This window comes from Phragmites australis, chromosome 8 (assembly GCF_958298935.1).
Source record: "Phragmites australis chromosome 8, lpPhrAust1.1, whole genome shotgun sequence".
NCBI lineage: Eukaryota > Viridiplantae > Streptophyta > Magnoliopsida > Poales > Poaceae > Phragmites > Phragmites australis.
This window is the reverse complement of record NC_084928.1, coordinates 17455927-17465704: the sequence shown is the minus strand read 5'-3', so window position 1 is coordinate 17465704 and position 9778 is coordinate 17455927. Positions and strand designations below refer to the sequence as shown.

Here is a 9778-nt window from a genome sequence, read left to right as displayed (position 1 = left end):
TTTGATGTCTTTGACACGCCGGTGAGCCTAGAGCTTAGGCGACGCTGCGGTCGATCAGGCGTGGCCGGGTCCAACGCTCTACCACCATCGCCCCCCCTGGCATCCCCGGAGTACACACGCCAACAGTCAACAGTGCGGAGACGCGGTCCTCATCCCAGGAGAGGTAAAGGTAGAGGGATACTGGACTGGCTAAACTCGACCGACTTTTCAGGAGGTGACTTGTGAGAACTATTATGTATATATGTGTGTTGTTGATACCTATGACTTGAAATATGTGTTCATTACTATGTATCATTGTATGCATGTATTGAGAGAGAGATGGAGAGGTTGAGGTGTGAGAGGGAGTACAGAGAGGACAGAGAGAGGGAGGAGGGGAGGGAAGAGAGGAAAAACACTGCTGATTGAATCCTTGAGCCGGCAGTGATAAGACCCTTCACTGCCGGTCCACCGAGACTATCACTGCCCGTTGCCCACTGCCGGCTCCAAAACCGACAGTGAAGGTTTTTGGAGCCGGTAGTGAAAGGGATTTCTGCAGTAGTGAGTTAGCCCTAGCCATGACGACCATGATGGCAGAGATGAGAGGGCTGTAGTTAGCGTCAAGACCGGTCATGATGTAGCTAATCAGATCGTCATCTCTTATTTGATGGCTGATGGAAGGAATATGATCCGCAAAGGACATCATGTAGTTGAAGTATTGCATCACACTCATGTCATTCTTGCGCATTGTGGAGAGTTGCATCCGAATATACATGATTCAGGCCATGGGCTGAGAGGCATATGTATGCTTAACAGCCCACATTACTGCCGCCGAGGTCAAGCCAACGACCTAGCCGAGCACTTCCAGTTCAAGCAACATGAGGAGTGCACCCAATACTTGCTAGTCTTTGAGAAGCTAGGCATCTTATTTTGGGTTGGGTTGGGAACATGTTCTGTGACAATTGCCATCAAGAGTCTTAGTCATGGTGATGATCTCTGTTGCAGCCACCAATGATTCATCCGTTTAGCCAAGGAGTTGTCCCTTGAGACCCGCACTAGTGAGGATGAAGGATGACGCCGCACCGATCGAAGATCTGGGAATCATTTGGGTGGTTGTGGAAGAGTCGGGCTCTGGTACCATTAAAGAAAACGAGAGAGATTGATTTGGTTGTGGCTTGTGCGCCTAATATGGTTGCACCCTTTCTCTTATATTCATAATTACATATGATGAATCCCTAATCCAGTGGGATACAGATTATTGTTTCCAACTATACAAGATGTGCTATTAATACGATGGATCCTATATAAGGTAGACAATATTCTCTTAACATGAACAATCAATAGAGTTGGAGCCCCTACTTAGGCCAAACTTATATACTGCTTTGTGACTACTGTCTCTCGTGGAGCTAATTTTAACTCATCACTAGTGATGTGTGTAAAAAGGAGATAACCTATTTTCTATCTATAACTACACTAATCATAGACATTGAAAAAATTCCTATGTTAATCATAAAAGAATATATGAGCATCTATCCATTGTTAGACCGAGTTATAACGGCTCAAATCAAAATAGAAAAACTCACACGACAGATAGAGTTGTAAACAGAATCCGTCCTGCTTGCACGTTACTGCCTTTGTATCTGTCTTTTCTCAAGCGTCCTTCTAGGACAAGCTCTTTTCTCTTATTTTCAGCTATCTCTTTTTCACATTTTACAATTTCAGTAGGGGTTCAAAGTAGAAAAGTTATTTTCTTTCCTTTATGCATAAGGGTGAACTTATTGTTTCTACCATGATATGTTGCATCAGTATCAAACTCCTATGATCATCCTAACAAAAGTGAGTATGCTTGCAAGGGAACTACATCGAAATCAGCACAATCATGGTATGAACTAATAGAAAAATATACTCTAATTGTTTGTATTACCTTTATCTTACCACTGTTCTGGAACCATTGAATATGGTAAGGATGAGGATGGGTTCTTGTTGGTAAGGCAAGCTTCTAGATCAAATCTCAGCTTACCAAGTTGTTACAGCTACCTCCATCAATAATGAGTCGAACATGATAATCCTTGACTATGAGAAACATCTAAAATAAGTTATGACATTGTAGCTGTTTCGCTTGCTCAATTTGAGTGCTTAATACTCGCTGCATAATGACGATCCGATAATCCTTCGTGGCAATGGCACCGAACACTTCTTTATGGTCGATATCCATCTCGTGTTCGTCCTCATCACCTGCATGGTTAGCTGCAAGATCATATTCATCCTCGACATCACTAGCACACATATTCATCATCTTTAGTTGCAATGTACGCTCGCTGACTTGGATAATCCTTGCCATGGCCCATTCCCTTACATCGGTGACAAACAATCCCAGTCATTCGACCAGTTGAAACAACCGAAGAAGAGATCTTGGTTGGGGCCTGTACACTTACAGATTTTCTTACCGTGAGAACGTGTGATGGTGTTGAGGGTCATGCCGAACGCGCCCTACTCGAGAAGGGGGCAGAAAACCATGTAGCTGAACTTGGGGTTATTTTGACCAATCCTGGCATCGATTTTGATGTAATCGAGCTTTCAAAGTTGTTATCCCTGCAATTCTTTTTCTACCAAACATGCAAGTTAGAATAATCTAGGAACACTATTATATTCTTTGTAACCAACTATGTTCTAAATTTCATGTCTTAACCCTCCATAAAAGCATGCCATTGCAGCCTCTTCCTCAATAATATCACAACGTAACATACTAATATGTAGCTTCTGATAGTATTCTTTTACGGATCTATCACCTTGATTTAAGCGTTGTATTTTCTTATGTAAATCACGTTTAAATAAGACCAGAACAAATCTGTTATGCATAACAATCTTTAGATCATTCCATGTAGTAGGCGTTAATCCATCGATACATACTCTATTCCACCAAATGATTACAAAATATTTAAATTCACTAGTGGCTTGCCTAACTCTATGCATTTTAGGAACTAAATGAGCATTAAACTTCTGTTCTACCGTCATTTCCAAATCTAAATACTTTTTAGTATCATAAACACCCAAAAAAAAAGGAATGCTAAACTTAACCTTACCAAATGGGTTATCATTAGCATATATTTTATGTTGCTAAAAATTGTTACCTCTCATACCTTGATGGTTGAAGTTCAATCAATTCCATTGTCATGCATCATAGACGCCTTGTTCTTGCCTCAAAATTTCATCATCCGTGATGGACTCCCCATGCTCATGGGCTGCATCATGAGGATCCACTCGACCATTGTTCGGTGGCTGATTGAAAAACTGATCAAAGCGTGTATTGAGCATTGCAATGCTATCATTGAATCGCTGTAATGTAGTATTTGTTCCCACAAACTTTTATCAATATCATCATTAATAGCTTATCGATGATCATCTAGCAACATTATGAGTTCAGTTCTTCCCTCAAAACACACTCTTTCGCATCCAACGTTTCTCCTACCATGGTTAGCCGAAGATAGAGAACAAGAGAAGATATATTATTCATATGGACTACTAGGTGTTGCAGGTGGAGTCACACACTCTCAAGCATCTGACCACACTCTTGCAAGTTCTCTTTCCAATCACAGCAATCGGCACAACCGGTGGCTGGTTCCTGATACCTTTTCGGGTGCGAGTGAGGTAGTTGCAAGGGGAGAAACCGTTCTGATCGAGAGAATGTGTAGCTTGGATAAACAATATTTAGTAGCAAAAAATAGCAATAATTGAAATCAGATCAGCAAAGCTGAATAAAAATCCACAGTACTCGTCATAGTTGCTGGCCTGAGCACGTTCCCAGAAATAGCAATGCAATCTGATTTTTTCTTCTCCCTTTTTTCTGACTTCCTCTTTTTTTTACTCTCCTTTTTTTTATAAATGTGACACAAACTCAAAACTCTTCGACTAACTTTTCTAGGTCCAAAGAGGTATGTGAGTCACAAACTTTTTTTGGAGAGCAGGGGTAAAAAGTTAATAAAAATACTCTCTCTCTCTCTCTCTCTCTCTCTCTCTCTCTCTCAACTTTGGCTTCCTCTATTTAGGTTATCGGGTTGCCAATCGAACTTTGTTGGACAATACTCGATATGAAGAGCTCATGGGGATGTCCGAGAGTAACTAGAAATAGATAAACCCCAACTAGATTGTGGAGGCGAATTTGAGTGCGTGGTCAAAACGACTAGTGATCTTCTAGTGGTCGAACTTGAGTAGATGGTTGAAGCGACACCCGAATAGGCGGTCAAAACAACTAGTGATCGATCCCAAAACTCAACAACTTAAACGGCAAAGACTCGACACTAAAAACTAGAACACGATGACTCGACCAGCAACAAAGACACCAACGATAGACTCAAACTCAACAATGCGAAAACGGAAATCAAAACTGCGAAAGGCACAAAGTGGTTTGGATAACGGAAAAACTAAGATCCAAATTTTTTTGTGGGGAAATTTTCTAAACTCTAGGTAATGGAACATGACGAAATAAAGGGGATAAACAAGATTAGCTAATGGGCAACCGAAGCTCGATACCACTTGATGGGGAACGACGTGCCCGATCTTCCGAAAGGTAATGAAATAATTTGATTTAGTGGAATTTTGATATTGATGCTCCAAAGGCTTCGATCAGATCAGATCGAGAACCCTCGCAACCACTACATCACTACTCCGTGGTTATCAACCGTACCAAGACACGATTGTCCTCGCCAAGAAGGCTTTTCCTACAAGTGAATTGAGAACACAAGTAAGAGACATGTAGATGCAATCTGAATATTGCTGATTACCAATAAAATACTCGAGTTGGTATTCTATGAACTGATATACGATGAAACTGTCTAAAACAGAATAATTGAAGAAAAACCCGAGCCTAAACTATGACGGCTACTATATATATAGGAGGGACGTGAAGATGTCGACCTAGGGTTACACAGCTTTTGAGAGAGGCATACATAACCTAGACTCCGACCCCGACACGATTACAAGACCTGATACGGCCCAAAACATTAATGCAGCACTTTATTTCATCGACCCTGATGAAACTATGAGGAATTTGGTTGAGACCAGATACATTGGAAAGGGCTCGTCATAAGCTTTCCAATGAGTCCAAGATCGCCTCAATCAGACTTCGTATGAGGGAGTTCGTCTGAGGGAGTTCTGGCCGTTTTACTGACGTACTGTCATAGGACTCTGAGTATACTTCAGAGTTCGACTAGGACTCGACTTTGACTCCGAGTAGACTTGGCATTCGAGTGATGACGTTTAAGTGAGCATGTGATGCTTCTCCCATATTCCTAAGCATTAAAATATCACAAAAATTTAGTAGTAATCTGTCCAACAAAGCATGAACAACGAGGAACGAGTTTACCTGGTGGTTTACTTGTCAGGCATAGACTCTTGTAATTAGTCCTTATATGATTTGAGAATTATTAACAGTGTTGTTCTTATTCAAAGGAGCCATGTCCTTATCACCTCAAGTTCCCAAGCATTCTATACGCTCAATCTACATCAAAAACTCACCGAGACTACACACAAGGAGCCTATCCAATTTGTCCCCAACGAACCACACAAACGAACCAACCAGACAACTAGCCAACCAAAGGGAATCTGAAGTCCCCTCCTACTCTTGCAACTCGTCGAGCGCCTTGAGCAGGAACGGCTTAAACCTTGTCATGTTGACCGTGACATCCTGCTTCATGACGATCTCGGCGAGCGCTGGCCACCCCTGGGCGTGGATGTGCATGGGGTCCTTGAACACCTAGTGGTCCCTGGGGTACTTGTCCTTGAGCGTCGTCTCCTCCTCCGAGACGTAGTACTCCACGTACCGGAGCCGCATGTCGTGCGCCGGCTGACCGTAGAAGTTGGTCGCCATCCAGTCCATCTTCCCCCATGGCATGATCTACACCAGCACAGCGTCCGTAGGTAGGAAGATCTGGTTCGTTAGCCCAGTGCTGTGCACCGCCAGGAGCACGTCGGCCGAGTTTACCCGCTCCGCGAACCCGTGCACGTCGGAGCTGGCCTCTGCCATGCTCACCGCGAACCCGAGCTCCTCGCACAGCGCGGACACCTCCCGCAGGTGGAGTAGCTTCCACGTGCCCTTGTGCTCGATGATAAGCATCTTCGCTTTGAGCCGGTCTCCTCCCCAAGCACCGCCGGCGTGTCGTGGGGAAGGCCGAAGGAGCGGCGGAGGAACCGGTTGTAGTTGACCATGGAGTAGTTGCGCGGGTTGCGCATCGGGTGCGAGGAGATGATGAGGTCGCGGTCGCGGTACAGGCCAAGGTGCCCGGCTCGGAAGCAGTGCACCTCCTCGTCCTTGTCGAAGTTGATCACCTCATAGTTGGAGAGCTTCTTCAGCACCGGCGTGAACTTGTGCACCCACCACAGCTTGAAGTTGGTAATGAGGAATTGCACCTCTCCCTTGAGGTGCGACGTCATCAGGAATAGCGGGATTAACACGTCAGTGTTGTCATGAAAGAAGTTGTCCGTGTACTCGGCCACGGAGAACACCACCGTTGGGACGTCGTGACGCCGCGTGCACTAAGGTACTGCCGCAGGCGAGGACATGGACTTGATGGTTATCTCCACGACGCCCGGGAGGAGGAAGTCGTCCTTACGGGCAGATCTTCTTCTCCCCGTTGGCATAGAACGGGCCAGTGCCTGATGGGTTAACAAAGAACATGGTTTTCTCCTTGGGACTGATCCAGATGTCACCGGTGATCTCGCACACCGGTGGGCACGCATACGGGAAGCCCTCATCAACGCCGTTCTCGTCGCAGGTGATCTTGGCCTGGGTCTCGCCAGAAGTTGAAGAAAAAACAGAGAGAAATGTAGATTTCTTAATTACAGTGTAGTCGTACACGAACTAAAGTGAGGAATTCAAGCTTTTCTTTTTCGGGAATGAACATTAAACGAGCAAAAAATTCTATTGTGAGACTACTATTATTATGGTCCGAGAGGGAGCAAAATAAGAGTTCATACATGCCTTCGTCGCCGCGGCCTCCTCCTGTTCATTCTTTCGGATGGCCTCTGGTATGTTGGGCATTTTCGGGTCTGTCTCCGGGTCAGGAACATCTTTCTCATCCTCCACTTTGTTCTTTTGCTGCACCGGCTGGGCCTCCGTGGCAGGCACCGTCGTCGTTGCCGGTGGTGCGTTCTTCATCATCAAGGACGTGCTATCTGATACAATTAATTCCGAAAAGTAAGTATGCAAGACTACCCAGACACCGAATTAACTAATTCTTCATGGCGAATTGGATTCAAAGACCCTTACCGAATACCGAAGAGTAAATGGCGAAAAGCTGAGCAAATGATAGATAGGTGAGCAGCGCGAGGCAGCATCTGGCCACCAGCCCAATCCCTAACTTCTTGGGCTCGATCCTGCCCAGATCCTTGGCCAGCCGCGGCCCTCTCCGGTTGCCAGCCGCCAGCCCCAGCGGCTTGGACGGCCACGAGTACGCCGTTGACGCCATCAAACTCAACGTCCGCGACGGCAGCCACACAAGAGAACAAAACACACACCTTCAAGGCAAGGCTGCTGATATACTAGCGCTGCGATCGCCAGCATGGCGCAACTCTTTTCCTAATGGCCTAAAACCAGGCCGCTGGGTGATGTAGACGATGATTGATCGTTCAGGGTGGTGTGGTGTGGGTTGGTAGTGGTGGTGCTACGACAACTACCAGTTCGGAACGGCGAGGCGGCTTCCTCCTTCCTCCCTCACTCCCTCTGTGTTGACTTGTACGGTGCAAGTGCACAATAATTACGATTGCTTACCTAATTCCATGTTAGACAGTAGGACTAATCCATCTTTTTTTTTCTCAATGCGGTTTATTAATTTTTGCTCGATGGTTTGGTTGGGTTCGAGACGGAGAGATGGTGTGTCACAGGGATGGGGATGGAGACGGATGCAAGCATGGAACAAGTCGCCGGGAGGAGGGGTTGAGTACTGGGGTTGCGTGCTGAGTTTGGTTGCCACTGGCTGTGGAGGAGGATTCCGTCGGTTAGGCCTCGTTGGATCCTGTCAGCGAACTTTAGCCAGCCATATTTTCTTTGCGAAATGGTCTTAAATTGGAGTGGAACTTGTGCAATCGCACATTGGTCGGTATGATTTTTTTTTAATTATTGAGGGCTGTTGAAACGATTGGTTATTTCTTATTACATGCCACTACAATAGAATCGTCATCAGTGCCGGATTATCAGTGCCGACTAGACGAGAACTGGCACTGATACTAGCCAGAACCGATACTGATAAAGTATCAGTGTCGGTTCGTAACATCCTGCACACAATAAATGGTTAAGCTAGCATGAACCGACACTGATACTCAGCATCAGTGTCGGCTCTTGGCACAAAGCGACATTGATGTATTAGTGCCGACTAGTAACTATGAACCAGCACTGATATTTTTTATCAGTATCGGTTTGTGTTACGGACCAATACTGAATATTGGATCGGATGCAAAATTTGGATTCCCTCTGGTTTTAGCTCGTGTGTTGAGGTTCGGCTCGATCAATCTCTCTCTCCATTCCTTATCTCTTCTGCACGGTTCCTCTCTCTCCCTTATCTCTTCTAATAGCGCACGCGCCAGGTGCTGCAGTGGCTTGAGCCGCGGGTATCGTTCAGTCTCAACGATGTGGGCAGAAGGGGTGGGGGAGGGAGGTTGCGGGAGTGAAGCCCGGTGCCAACGCTAACTTCGATTTCCTGCTCACCGGGTGCTCGACAGTGTCCATGCACGTCGGGTGCTCTTCGGGGGGAAGCTCATCCCGCTCTGCATCCCTGCCTCGACCGCGAGCGTGTCAGCAGAGGAGGTGCCAGTTGCTGCTATAGTGGGGGCAGAGGTCCTACCGTAGTAGGCTATGACGTAGCAGCCGGAGATGCCCCAGGCGGACGAAAAGATCGTGAATGGTGTGGCCACCGTTGAGGAGCCTAAGATCCCGGCGAGGAGGTAGCAGGATCTCCTCCGGCTGCGGAAGCAGCAAGCGTCAGGGCTGTCGATGACGTCAGAGCTGAGACCACTCCGTCGGTTCCTTCACCACTAACCAAAGTCGGAGCCATTATTGAGCCTGCTCCTCTTCCGTGAGTCTAGTCCCGATGAGCCAGACAAGCCCGAGATAACCTCGCCACCATTGGAGCTCGCCCACTCATTTGTGTGTTCTTGTTCCGTTCTGCGATTCGGTCGGCACCTTGTCGGATCGGGATAGTGGCGGCACCGGCGGTGGTAGCCGATCTGGCTTGAAATCAAGCTTGCTCATTTATTTTTTTTCTCCCAGGAACTTTTTCAGTGCTGGCTAATAAATATGGACCGACACTGATACTCATTATCAGTACCGGTTCATAAATCGGCTCTGAAAGTCATGGGTTATCAGTGCTAGTTCAAAAACCGCCACTGATAGTGTATTTTAGCCTTCACTGATGATATTTTTGTAGTAGTGTGTCGTGATTGCTGATGTGTTGGGTATAAAGCACCTGTCACCGAAGTTGATGTCATGTCTCAACTTCGTGCAAGTTGTCGATTTCTTTATTATTCCTGAAAGAATCGTTGAAATTTAGTTGCTCCTTGAAATAAAGGAAACTGCTATACGGGCGAAGTCCTTTATTCTTTTGAAAAGGATTTGCAATTATCAGTGACAGATCGGTATACTAGACGGATAGACCTACGCTTTTGTTAAACGTGGAATCTCCTATGAAAATCTTGTGTTCCAAATGAGACCTTAATATATATATACTTAATTAATCCTTAGTGTTAGGCCTAATTGGACTGAATATCTAAGGTTAGGAAAACAAGAAAACTCGAAGAACCCAGAACTTGCAGC

General features: G+C 45.8%; 1 pseudogene; it reads right to left on the bottom strand.

The window, feature by feature from the left end:
• Positions 1–3984: 3984 nt before the first annotated feature.
• Positions 3985–7684, bottom strand: LOC133926719 (beta-1,2-xylosyltransferease XAX1-like; annotated as a pseudogene).
• Positions 7685–9778: the final 2094 nt, after the last annotated feature.